Here is a 14,568-nt window from a genome sequence, read left to right as displayed (position 1 = left end):
GTTCTGCCACGGAAGGCCAGGCCCCGACCCTGGTTGCTTGGCCCCCAGTGGTGGGTTGCTCCCGCTGTGAGTCATGGACGTTCGCCACCTACCGAGGCAGTAAAGGTGCCCTTGTCACGGTCACCCTTGCAGTGGGCAGGATGGGGTGCTGAGTGGTAGTGGACTGAGGTGGACACAGGAGCCGGGCGCCTTCTCCTGTGCTGTTTTGACAGAGCATCACTCTGGGCAAGCCTTGGCCAGACTCATCCTCAGAGGGGGATCTGCCTCCCCTCCTGGCCCTCCTCCCCCCATACAGCCTTATCACCCACTGCCCACCATCCCCCAGAGGGAGTGGCCCGTTTTCCCACAACCTGGCAGATGGCAATGAGGTACTCTCCAGCTGGAGTCCCCTGACCCTGCCTGGCATTCCTTACACTTGCACCTCTCATGATGGGCAGCCATCCCTCCGTTCACTTCTCTACTTAGCATCCACTTATTGAGTGCCTGCTGTGTGCTAGGCACTATTCCAGTGATGCAGGAAATACATCAGAGAACAGGGCAGACCTAGTCTTAACCCACAGGGTGCTGTGGCCTGACTCCAAAACCTGTTCCTTCACAGCTATTACGTTGACTTTGGCAGATCACTCCCGCTGGCCTTAGCTTTCCCTAGCTACAGATTCAACATAACGGGTCCACAGGACAGACCCGCCAGTTCTGGGCAGCATTTTTGCTAAGGATTCTCTAATGGGTGACTAGCAAAGAGCACAGTGCAGAGTTAAGGGGGAAAAAAAGAGAAATTCCAGGGAAGTGAGAAGAAACGTGTGTGAAAAATAGATACCACACTAGATCAGCGTTCAATCAAACCAGGGCCTGCTGAGGAACAAGTGCAGACCTGCTATGTCTTGCTGAGTCCTGTTATTTTTACTCAGCAAATTCAAGCAAGATTTCATGGTCGTGTCCAGAAGGCTGGAAAGAAGAAAGCTATGATCCTCAATGGCAAAGCTGACCCCTTTGCTGTGGAGGCTGGGGGTGAGGCTGGGAGTTTGGGGGGAATGGGGTAGGCCTGATCTGAACACATGGGCACTGGTGACAGGCTGATTTTAAACTCTCCATCTCCATCTCCTTCAATGGCTCCCATGACCACTGACTTGAGTATAAAATTCCCAAAGGCCACAACTGTAATGTGAACTCCAGGGTTTTTTTTCAGTTCCATCTCATGTGATTTTTCTCACCTGTCCCCAGCTCTATCACATAGGACAACGCATTGCTGCCTGTGTGCCCTGCTGCCTTGGCACTTGATAACCATGGTAACAGACACTCGCTCAGAACTCACTACATGCTAGGTCCTGAGCTTCCCTTATCTCAATCCTACAAGGTAGGAAGTGTTATTACCTTAACAGATGAGAAAACCGACACCAGGAATAGTTCCTGACTCACCCAAGATCACCCAGTAAGTGGGAATTTGAACCCAGTTCCCAGAACCAGTAGTGGTAGAGAACCCGCCTGCTAATACCGGAGGTGTAAGATACTTGGATTTGATTCCTGGTTCGGGAAGATCCCTGGAGGAGGGCATGGCAACCCACTCCAGTATTCTTGCCTGGAGAATCCCATGGACAGAAGAGTCTGGTGGGCTACAGTCCATGGGGTTGCAAAGAGTTGAACATGACTGAAGCGATAGCATGCGTGCACGCACGCATGCCCCAGAACCTAAAAACTTGACAATTATCGAGATCTTCGGAATCACAATGCTATGTCCTGTGTGGTCTCTAGCAAATTAATGCTGTGAATATTCTGAAAGTTTGGGGTGAAGATACCAAAAGCAAGAGATGAGACCAACTGACCTGGATCTCTTGGGAGCCCCCAGATGGTCTCCTGTTTTAGATCGTTCTTTCTTTCTCCGACTCACGTTCATCTGGTACCGCGCCTTCTCCACTAGCTGCCCTCCACCCCGCCAGCTGACTTGATGAAGCACAGGTTCCTGGGCAATGACCAGCAGCATCTTCCCTTCCCTAGCATGCCAGTCTGCAGAGATGGAGCCATTGTTCTATTGTCCAGTCTCTTTGAAATCCTCACCCTGGCCAGTCAGGGCTTTTGTTACATGTAAGATAACTGATTGTCATGACTCCCTACCATGTAGGAGGGAGACAGTGAAAGGGAGAGGCTGGTGGGTCAGGTGAGGTACTGTGGCCATAGAAAGGAGCCTCCTAACTTCTGACAGAGTGTGTGTGTGCGCTCACTTGCTGAGTCGTGTCTGACTCTTCAAGACCCTATGGGCTGTAGCCCGTCAGTCTCCTCTATCCATGAGATTGTGTCGGTAAGAATACTTGAATGGGTTGCCATTTCTTCCTCCAGGGGATCTTCCCACCCAGAGATTGAACCTAAGTCTGTGTCTCCTGCATTGCAGGCAGATTCTTTTCCGTTGAGCCACCAGGAAGCCCAGCTTCTAATGGAGAGCAGCACCCAAACCAGAGGAAAGGATAGAAATGTTGCAGTCTTCTATGCTTGTCCAAGTTTCCAGGAAGTCCTCCAAAGTGCCAGATTGGGAGTTCGAGAGAGCAGATAGATTGTCGGCTGGTGGAAGGGAGGTCATTTGTTACAGGACTCCCTAGGCTTTGCCCACTGCCCATTAGGCTCAAAGGTCAAGTGAGGCAGTTGAGAAAAAAAAAAAAATTCCTCACTGTGAAGTGTCTGAGGCCCTTTTGAGATGAGAGAATGGCCCCCTTTCAGCAGTCCTGCTTGGAGCCAGGACAGTATTCCCAGAGGGAGCAGACTGCTGAATGATCATCTGTCTGCCCAGATGGACCAAGGCCTGACCTGCTGGGGAGGAGACTCTTGATTCTGGTTTCTGTTTTCAAATTCAGGGGCTCTGGAGTACTTCAATAAATAAACACCTATTTATTGAGCTCCTACTGTGTGCGCAGCTTGGTGAAGGACACAAAGAAGCACTGATTTGAAAAACCACAGATCAGAATTTATTCATGCAAATGAATTTGCTCCCTGGTACTCACATATCCAGGGAGGCCACCACTATTTGAGGAACTACTCCCAGCCCCTTCTCCCGGTGATCTTGAATTTTCTCAGGGAAGATGGTGGATGTTTTAAAATTAAAAATAGCGAATGGTCATTTGGCGTTCATTCACCTATTGCTTACTATGAGCCAGTCATTGTTCTTGTTGCTTGGGGATGAGAAGTTCCTGAAAGGGTTCATGGCTTGCTAGGGGCCATCAGCAGGTTGACCAGCCTGGTGACCAACTGGTCATCCTTCCAAGAGGCCCCTTGACCCACATGGTTTGGGAATGGTGCCAGCCCTCATGGAGCACAGCTCAGGCCTGGTGTATGATGGCAGGAAATGACAATGCCCAGGGGTTTAACACAATGACAGCAGCTTGGGGATGCTGAGGAAACAGAGAGGAGGGAGCCCTAACCACACACAGGAGGGATGGAGCATCAGCCAGGGCTTTCCTGGAAAGGACTGCAATCGCCAGTGCTTACTGAACACTGTTTATGTACTAGCCATGAGGGTAAGTACTTTACATGGATTAATTATCTTGCTTTATCATCATCGCCTTTCCATAGAGATACAATGGGACTTCCTGCGGAGGAACCCTTCCAATCTTGGAGGAGCATGGCTTTGGGAGGCAGACAGACTTGGGGTGCATCCCAGATCTCTCTCTTCTTGCTGAGGGAACAAGCTTTAGGCACTAACCTCTGGGCATTGGTTTCCTTATCTGTAAAATGGAGCCATTGAGACCAATTTGGCAGTGCTATTATGAATACTTGAAGAAGAATAATTTATGTAAAGCATTTAGCAGAGTAGCCACTCGATGAATATCAATCCCCCTTTCTCTTCTTAAAGAGATTATTCAGAAGGGCAACATTCACACTGATAGACTTGGGAGATTAAAGTTGTCATGATGCTAGCCATCATATGAGTGCTTAGTTGCTCATTTGTGTCCGACTCTTTGGGACCCCATGGACTGTAGCCCACCAGGCTTCTCCATCCATGGGATTTCCCAGGCAAGAATGTTGGAGTGGGTTGCCATTTGCTTCTCCAGGGGATCTTCCCAACCCAAGAATCATGGACTCTCCTGTGTCTTCTGCATTGCAGGCAGATTCTTAACCTGCTGAACCAATGGAGGTGGGCCTAAATTAAAACAAAACAAAACAAAACAAAAACTGGCTAGACCAGAAGTTGGCACAAGAACCCAAGGAACTGACTTTCAATCCTGAAGAAAGGACTGGAATGGAGGGGAAAATAGCCATTATTTTAATTTTTGCTGATGTACCTGAGTATGTTTATTCCCTGGCTCCCATAGAATCACTTTGCTGTCTCTCTGGCAATATTAATAGTGATACTACACATTAGTTGGGCTACCCAGGTGACACAGTGGTAGAAAATCTGTCTGCTGATGCAGGAGACATAAGAGATGTGAGTTTGATCCCTTGGTCAGGAAGATCCCCTGAAATAGGAAGTGGAAACCCACTCTGGTATTCTTGCTGGGAAATTCTATGGACAGAGAAGCCTGGGGGGCTATAGTCCATGAGGTGGCAAGAGAGTCAGACACAACTTAGCAACTAAAACAACACAATCAGTTATAGTATTAGTTTTCATATTTTGGGAACACAAAGGGAAGCAGCTGAGAATACTGAATTCCCCCAAGTCCTAGAAGTGGAATCTTGGGACTTTTTCTCTTCTTCCAGGTGCGGGAAGACCTCACAGCCTGGGTGAGTCAACAAGGGTAAGACTCAGAAGGACTGACTCAAGGTCCTGCCCCTCCCCTCTCATGACTGGCCTCCCTCATGCCTCATTCTGGGTGGGGTCTGGAATGCTCTGCTCACCCAGAGTCCAAATGCCACGTCCTGCCGAGCTCAGGAGGAATTTCACAGCCTCTGTACAAGCCCAGCCAGGCAGAACCTGACCCCTGGCCTCTCTCTTAGGCTGTTTAACCCTCGACTGATGGCTCCCCAAACTCTTGAGAGGTGGAGGGGTGGAGCCATCCCCACACTCATGCTGATCTCCATGGCTCCTGGGCATTTATACACCTCAGATTGTGTGTAGTTTGGGTTGTTTTTTGCCCTAGGAAGGGAGTTATTGTTGTGTAGTCGCTAAGTCATGTCTGACTCTTTCCAACTCCATGGACCGCAGCGTGCCAGGCTTTTCTGTCTATGGGATTCTCCAGGCAAGAATATTGGAGTGAGTTGCCATTTCCTTCTCCAGGGGATCTTCCTGATCCAGAGATTGAACCCATGTCTCCTGCATTGGCAGGTGGATTCTTCACCACTGAGCTGCCAGGGAAGCCCCTGGGAAAGGAGAGAAGTAGTCTAAAATCCTGAGGACAGTTGGGGAAGGACCGCTGGCTTTTTTCTCTTGCCCTCTTCCTTCTCCAAAGAGCAAACACCATCAGGACACAGCATAAAGTCAGATGACAAATGACACCCTAGGGGGCAATATTTACAGTCTCTATCACAAGTAAAGTGATGGCATATAAAGAGCTCTTTGAGAAGAAAAAGAGCAAAAACCCAACAGAAAAATAGGTAAATGACATGAGCAGATAGTTTTAGGATAAAGAAAGGCAAATGGCTCTTTAACACGTGAAACTGTGTTCAGTGTCATAAGCAATCAGAGAAATGCATATTAATACTTCACTGAACTATCGTTTCTCACTTGTGAAATTAACAGTTCAATCTGAGGCCGGGCTGGCTGGTGCGCTGTTGTGAGAGTGCAAAACAGAGGGGAAGTTGGCAGCCTAACCAAGTGGCATAGGTACCGGATTGGTCAAAAAGCTCATTTGAGTTTTTTGTACCATCTCATGGAAAAATCCGAGTGAACTTTTTGGCCAATCCAGTAGTTATCCTTTATCAATAGTTATCCAAAGACCCGACACTGTCATTCCAGGAATCTACCCTGCAGACAGAACTGAACAAATAAGTACATGGTTACTCACTGTGGCATTATTTGTCAAAGCGAAAAATAGGAAGAACCTGAACACCCATCAAAAGGGGGCTGGTTGACTAAACTCTGGTATGTGCAAGTAGTGAATACCAGGGAGGTCTAAAAAAGAACGAGGAAAAATCCCTATGAATACATGTATATTGATTTCTAGGGTATATTGTTAAGTGAAGAAAGCAGGAGGCTGAACAGAATATATATTACCTTCTGTGTAAGAAAGGGACTTCCCTGGTGGCTCAGACCGTAAAGCATCTGCCTACAATGCAGGAGACCTGGGTTCAATCTCTGGGTCGGGAAGACCTCTTGGAGAAGGAAATGGCAGCCCACTCCAGTACTCTTGCCTGGAAAATCTCATGGACGGAGGAACCTGGTAGGCTACAGTCCATGGCGTCACAAAGAGTCAGACATGACTTCACTTTCACTTCACTTTCTGTGCAAGAAAGAAATGAAAATAATAATTGGACATTGTTTGCAAAACAGAAGCTAGAGAAGATAATTACATATTCAGTGGGGATGGGCTGCTGATCAACAGGAAGATGCTAGCAAGCCTTTTTCTGAGTATGTCATCTCGTGTAGTTTTAACTTTAAATATATTTGGCTGCGCCAGGTCTTAGTTGTGGCACATGGGCCCTTCAGTCCTTGGTGTGGCATGCACGATCTATAGCTGTGGGGTGTGAACTATTAGTTGTGGCATCTAGTTCTCTGAGCAGGGATCGAATCTGCGCCCCCTGCATTGAGAGCAACTGAAAGTTAAAACATTCAGTTTTAACTTTTTGAATGTTTTATGTATGTGAAAGCAGAATTACTAGTAGATAAAAGGAAAAACTACCCTCTAAGGCTGAACAGAAACAGATAAACCTAACTCCATGCTAAGTTTATAATATTACTTCATGGAGAAAGTAATTATTTCAAACAACTTTTAAACATAATATTCTGACTAGAGTACGATATGTTTTAAGGAGTAAAACAACTGGAAAAAATTCAGAATTTCGCTTAGTAGGCTTATTGTTGGAAGTAATAATAGCACTGTAATTTTGAAACTTTCATTTTTATGAAATAAAGCAAAAAATAAAATATACTAATTTTATTAGGAACCAAGGTTTTTAACATAAGAGAAAAAAGATACAAATATATAACAAATAAAAGAAATTAGAAAAAACTTGCGCTACTAAATACGCATTAAAAATTATAATATAGATGCTTGTTCTTTAACATTTTATTTTCTATTTTGACACCCCAGTGGTGATGAGAATTGCTAGTGCCCAGATCTTGGTTCCTAAACATTATGGTGCCTTGGAGCTCACCTGAGGCTAGCTCTGGAGCAGGAAAAATATGAAATGAGTCTGGAATATCGTCTGTGTCATAAAGCAAGGTGTTACTCAAAGATGAATGGAAGTTATGCCAAAAGAACATAGAAGCCAACTGAAAGGCCTTCTTCTGAACAAATGTGGCCCAATTTGAGCCAAATCACAAAAATAATTATGGTCATTAATTGTGACACTAAGAATTAAAAAGAGTCCTGAGCTTCCCTGGTGGTCCAGTGGAAGTTCAGGGAATGTAGATCCCCATGCTGCATGGCCAAAAAAACAAAACACTTCCAATGTGATGCCACTGAACTCCAAGTTGAGAAGACCTTCTCATAAACGGGTCTCACAGACCCACGCGAGCCGGCTGCAGCACACTCCTGCCGTCCAGCCGGACAAAGGGCTGGAGCAGACAGGACACGTCCTGATTTCTCAGGAGGTAAGGCAGGGCTGGTGGTTGGAACATTTGTTTTTGTTGTTCAGTGGCTCAGTTACGTCCAACTCTTTGTGACCCCATGAACTGCAGCACAGCAGGCTTCCCTGTCCTTCACTCTCTCCCAGAGTTTGCTCAAAATCATGTGCATTGAGTCGATGATGCCATCCAACCATCTCGTCTTCTGTCTCCCCCTTCTCCTCCTGCTCTCAATCTTTCCCAGCATGATAGTAATTTCCAGTGAGTCGGCTCTTCGAGTTAGGTGGCCAAAGTGTTGGAGCTTCAGCTTCAACATCAGTCCTTCCAATAAGTATTCAGAGTTGGAATCTGGACCTCAGGAAAGAAGGCACGTATCAGCTAAGATGTAGGATAAATGAGCCTCCCAGCTGGAGTTAGGCCCCTCCTCTGCTGGAAACTAGTTCAGTCTTCACTGTGTTCCCCGTGGGTTCCACTGTCTCCAAGCTGGATGCCCCCACCTCCAGACGGCTGCTCACCATCCCCAGACTGTCCATAGCACACCATCTTTCCCAATAGTCCATCTTTGCTCAAGGCTCTTGGGCTCTCCGCTTTACCACCCAGAGTCTGAACTTGTCTGTCTAGGCGTTCTCTCCTTGCTCCACTTCATTTCTCACACCAGTCCAGTGTTCATCCTCCCCTCACTGCCACACAAATACAATCTATATATTCTACTCCTGCAAATCCTCACTAACATTTTCCTGGCTTGGAATGTCCTGCTCTTTCCTGTCTAAATTCTACAAGTCTGTAAATTCGGGTTCCAGACTCACACATTCCAGGAATCTCTCCCTGACTGCTCTAGCTCACAACTGACTTCCTTCTTTATTCTCACCTTCACTGCAATGATTGCTTCTGTTTATCATCCCCTCCACCACTACTTCCAGTGCCTTCATCACTTCCACCATCCTAGTTCCTTATATTTACTAGCACCACTATTCATCATGACCACCATCACCATCTCCTCCACCTTTATCTTCATCTCCTACATCACCTATACCATCACTGGTTCTCTATTTCCACACCGTTTTCATGCTTCCACCACCAATGCGTTATCACCTTCACTATCACTTCCTCCAGCACAATTATCATCACCCCCAATTTTACTTCCATGGAATCCACTTCCTTCATCACCTCCAGGCTGCTCCATGATCTTCGCTACCACTTCCACCGTCGCTGCCTTCATCATCGTCACTCCCATCTTCTCCATCGTCACTTCCGTGGCTTATTCTCACTCATCAACTCCGCCGTTATGACCCCTGCTGTTTATCTCTTTGACTTCTATCCTTAGCACCTCCTCCTCATTATTATCAGATTTTTCTTAATTGTCTCCATGTCCCTACCTTTGACACCGAACATAGAAATCTCCAATCTGGCCCTTGCCCATAAATGATATCTGTGTAAAAATAAGCCTCATTCTGTTGAGATTAAGGAGAACTGTATAAAGAAAGTCAAGTCAGATTTTGCTCAGTCCCATGGACAAGGACATTCCCAGCCCTTCTTGGGCACTAGAGCTTGGCACATATGTGAGTAGTGGGGGAAAAGAACATATGTTCAGTTCAGAGGGTGGCGCCACATGCTCAGTAGCTCCCGCTCTGAGTCCCGTGCCCTGTCATTATCAGAACCAGGGTTCCCTGGGCTTGAGGTCAGGGATGCAGGGAGCAGGAGCGGCGCCAAGCCTGCTGGGATGAGTGGTCAGTCCAGCCCAACCATCGGTCTGCCCTGTCTGCAGGCTTGCTGGGAAAGCATGCTGGTGCTCCAAGACTCCAACCTCAGGTGGTTAGGCATAAGTGCCAAACATCCCTAGCTTCCCTTAATAATCACTGTGACTCTCCCACCCCTGAAATTATCAAAACCCTCCTTGAACCAATTCTTGTTTGCCTCCCTGCCATCTCTAGGGTGGATTAATTCCAGATGTTTGCAGCTTCCTGGGCAAAGTACTGCTTCCTGTTTTTTTTTTTTCTTTCCCCCAAAGCATCCCTTCCCAAGCTTCTTGGGGATACGCACTGCTTCTACCATTTTGAAATGCTGAACCTTCTCCATATTTTTCACGACGTGAACACTTTCTCTCTTCTTCTCGATGCTCCTGAGAATGAACCAGACAAATAAGTAAATCTATTTGCAGTCTAGGTTCCTGGATGCTCTGATAGGCTTAATCAATCTTTCCCCTTGTGTAATCATGCCTTTATCACTGGGGAATGGGAGTGCGTCGACCCTGGCTCTGTATCACGAAACTCGTACTGTCAGGTACCCATCCAGTAGCCGTGTGTGTGCCTTCAGGGTAAATTCAGAAGAGGAGCAGGTTATAACATTCTCTTTCAGATTTGGCCTCTCTCACCATCCTGCTTCCCTCTCTTAGCCCCTGCCATCTGTTGAAAAATCACAGCTCTGTGCCTTTGCACTTGAAGCTTCTCCTCTTGGAAAGCCCTTCCTGCTCTTCCTCCTCTGTCTCAAGACCCAGCTCAGGCTCTGGGTCCCTAGAAGCCTTCCTTGATACTCTAGGGAGAGCCAGATGCCTTCCACTGGGCTCTCCAAGCCCCCTGCTCTCCCTCAATTAGAGCGTTCATCACACTCCACTGGAACTGTCAGGTTAGGTACCCCCATCAGGCTGCATTATCTTCCCCCTAAACTGAGATCTTCACAGGGGGCTGGGGCATGGCTCCATCTCTGACTTGAAATAGCTCAGACTGTTGGTTTGAGATCTCTCCTGTAAGAAGTTCCTTGAATTCTGTTTGTGACCTATGAACCTTATTAAGTCAGCTCATAAAAGAGGCTTGAGGATGAGAAAATTCATCCTTCTACAGAAGAGAGGCTACCGTTTAGAACAAACAGAGGAGGAATGCAGTTGGGGCTTGGATGGATCAGGACACAGTGCAGACATCGGGATACAGTGAGGTTCAGGACCGGCTGTCTCTCTCGGGTAGGGGGCTTCTGGGTTCCTGTGCTTCCTCAGACTCACTTCCTGTTTTTGAAAGCATGCTTTTTGCTCTGTGATGACCTAAGTTTCACTAGCCCAGTCAGCATGCATGTGTGCTAAGTTGCTCAGTCGCGTCCGACTCTCTGTGACCCTATGGACTATAGCCCTCCAGGCTCCTCTGTCCATGGGATTTTCCTGGCAAGAATCTTGGAGTGGGTTGCCATTTTCTCTTCCAGGGGATCTTCCCAACCCAGGGATCGAATCTGCGTCTCTTGCGTCTCCTGGATTGGCAGGCAGGTTCTTTACCATCAGCGCCACCTGGGAAGCCCCAACCCAGCCAGACAGGTTCATTATTTAACAGCTGTTTTGAAGCCCTAGCTCACATCTTTCCTGGACTTTCAATACGACATTTTAAATAGTCTGTGGCTTCCTGTGGCCTATTTACTTTTAAAGCAGAAAAATGTTCTATTTATTTCTATTTTTCCCTAACAATATTTTCCAATAGTTCCTCTTACTAAAAATGACAGATTTTTTTTTTTTTTTTGGTTCTTCCCCTATCACCAAGAGGTAGAGTTTAATCAAGTGTGTGTGTTGAGGTGAGAGGTTTACCCAAATATTTCCTGTGTAAGAGCCGGGTGACTTAGGACCAAGCTCCGTGTGTGTCCTTTTCCTGCGGTTCTAAAGCTATAGTGTCTACCCCAGGAAATGCTTGCAAACCTCCTTGTCAAACATCTCTTCCATTCTGTGTTTGGATGAGGTTATTTGTGCTTTCAGAAAAGATGTCAGGTTGGGTGTGCACCATCACTGTGGGTGGATGGGTGTCCCTCAGGGGTTTCCAGGGTTCCCACCCTGGCAGGGTGTGTGGGAGGAGAGGAGCTGACCAGTGTAGATGGGCTTTGAGGTGGCTGAAGGCCCAGCTCTTGAGAAGCAGAATCAGCTTCACCGTGGGCTTGGGACAAGTGAACTTTATCTCAGTGTTCAAGAGTCTCATTGGGTGGTGGGTGCCTACTCATGACACATAAAAGGGAGACATTTCCCCTTAAAAGATTTCACTCTCCCTGGTCTCTCTGGCAGAGCCTTTCCTATCCTTTCCCACAGGGTACTAAAATTCTGTCTAACAAGGGCCAAGGTCAGGGATTCCCTGGTGACTCAGTGATAAAGAATCCACCAATGCAAGAGACAAGGGTTCAATCTCTGGGTTGGGGAGATCCCCTGGAGAAGGAAATGGCAACCCACTCCAGTGTTCTTGCCTGGAGAATCCCATGGACAGAGGAGCCTGGCCGGCTACAGTCCTTGGGGTCTCAAAGAGTCGGACACAACTTAACAACTAAGCAACAATGTCAGGGCACAGGTTGAGAGACTGTTGCTCTCAAGCTCATATACAGCTTGACAGGGCTCCCTTAGCTAGCTCAGATCAGGCCCGCCCCCCACCCTGCTTCCAGGTTTATCATCTAAGCAGAGTTCTTTTGGTACCGCATGCTTTTATTCCCTTTTGTCATTGGTCTCTTCTCTGAACAAAGCAGTGCAGTGCAGTCTTCCACGTATTCCTTTCTGGTGCTCTGTGTCCTTTCAAACCTAAGGCTACGGACTTCCTCGCTGGTCCAGTGGTTAAAAATTGTCTCCCAATGCAGGAGACGTGGGTTCCATCCCTGATTGGGGAACTAAGATCCCACATGCAGCGGGGCAACTAGAAAGCCTTTGAGCTGCAACTACTGAGCCTGTGGGCTCTTGAGCCCATGTCTTGCAACTTGAGAAGCATGCATGCTTCAGTGAGAAGCCACAACAAAGACCCAGCACAACCAAAACAAAAAACAGAAATGCAAAACAAAACAAAAAACCCTAAGACTAAAGTCACTTAGAAGACATTTATATTTTATACTTTAAAGTATGCTGGGTATTGTGAATAAATCTGCTGTAGACATTTTTTTTTTTCATGTCTTTTTGGTGAACATTTGTACTGCTCTCTGTTGGTGGGATCACTGAGTCATAGAGTGCTATTCACCTTTAGTAGATTCTACCAAATGATTTTCGAAAGCAGCTGTACCGACTTACTCTCCCACTAGCACTGTCTGAGTGTTACACTTCTCCACGCGCTCCCCAACACTTGGAATTATCCATTTTTTAAATTTTAGTCTTCCTGGTGGGTATGTAGCAATGTCTCATTGGGTTATTGTTTACATTTCCCTGACAAGTAATGATGTTGGTTTGTTTCTTTCAAAGTAACCATTTTGGACATCTTTTTAAAAAGTTTCTGTTCAAATATTTTCCCTATTTTTTAACTGAGTTGTTTCTCTCCTTATCACTGACTTGTGGAGTTTCAAAAGTAGACATTCTAAATAAGACTACTTTGTCAGTATATGTATTGCAAATATCTATTTGCTTTCTTTTTTAAAAAGATTTTTTTTTTGATGTGGACCATTTTTTAATGTCTTTACTGCATTTGTTACAATACTGCTTCTGTTTTAGTTTTTTGGCCATGAGGCATGTGGGGTGATAGTTCCCGGACCAAGGATCAAACCCACACCCCCTGCACTGGAAGGTGAAGTCTTAACCACTGGGCCACCAGGGAAGTTCCCTCTATTTGCTTTCTTAATAGTGTCTTTTGATGAACAGGTTATTAATTTTAATGAGTCCCAGAATGTGGGAACTTCTAGAGACCTAAATCATGTAGCTCTAGCAACAATCTTAGGACTCATTTGGCTGAGCCATCTCGTTTTATAGAAGAACCAATTAGAGCTGACAAGAAAAAGGACTGTAAAAATGAAAACTTGGATTAAACTCTTTATTCCTAAAAGCTAAAGGAGTTCTGGGCTTCCCCGGTGGTGCAGTGGTAAAGCATCTGCCTGCCAGTGCAGGAGATGCTAGAGACGTAGGTTGGATCCTTGGGTTGGGACGATCCCCTCGAGTAGAAAGTGGCACCCGTCTCCAGTATTCTTGCCTGGAAAATTCCATGGGCAGAGGAGCCTGGCTGGCTACAGTCCATGAGGCTGCAAAGAGTTAGATATGACTAAGCATACACACACACACACATACATACACACAAAGGAGTTCTATGATCATCATTATTATCTTTGTCAACAAGGCCGCTAAGATTTCACAGACTTACTACATGGCAGGAACTATCTAATTAATCACCACGTAGGTGGTTAATTCATCCACCCAGCTGATCTTTCACCTGGTCTCTCTCATGCATATCATGCCTTCAGCAAGAAGCAAGCACATCCTGAAGTTGACGGTTGACAGAACATGCTCTCCTGCTCTAAGGCACAACCTCTGGGCTGGAGTAGAGAGAACTCTGGTGGGAAAGTTTTGCTGCTAATGAATGTATTTAATTCAAATCTGTATTCCTCTTTGTTGTTGTTTAGTTGCTAAGTTGTGTCCATCTCTTTGTGACCCCATGGACTGTAGGCCACTAGGCGCCTCTGTCCATGGGATTTCCCAGGCAAGAATACTGGAGTGGGTTACCATGTCCTTCTTCAGGGGATCTTGACTCAGGGATGGAACCCATGTCTCCTGTATTGGCAGCCAGATTCTTTACTGCTGAGCCACAAAGGAAGGCCTGTATTCCTCTAGGAAGGATGAAAATACAAACTCAAAAAAAAAAAAAAAAAAAAAGCTAAGCCTGACCTAATTAATCCTCCCAACAAGCCTATGAGGAGGTGGCTAGTGTTAGTGTGTGGGACAGATGAAGAGTGCAGAGCTGCAACGGGCCGAGGTCGCACAGCTGTATGTGCCTGACTCAGGGCTGCCCGAGGCTTCATAACCGGCCACTCTGTGCCCCTCCAGTGCTTCCATTTCTCAAACATGTGATTTCTGTAGGCTTCAGTGCTCACATGGTCTTTCAGTGGACCTGGCCCTCTGTTCCAGGAGGGCATGGGTCCACACAGCATCTTGAGGGTCCACCCCAGTCTGCTGTGGTCCAAAGGCTGTGACCATACAGGAGCTACCTCCAGATGTGCAGATGTGAAGGGTC

Source organism: Ovis canadensis, chromosome 18 (assembly GCF_042477335.2).
Source record: "Ovis canadensis isolate MfBH-ARS-UI-01 breed Bighorn chromosome 18, ARS-UI_OviCan_v2, whole genome shotgun sequence".
Lineage (NCBI taxonomy): Eukaryota > Metazoa > Chordata > Mammalia > Artiodactyla > Bovidae > Ovis > Ovis canadensis.
The sequence above is the reverse complement of the archived record's forward strand: the minus strand, read 5'-3'. Positions refer to the sequence as shown.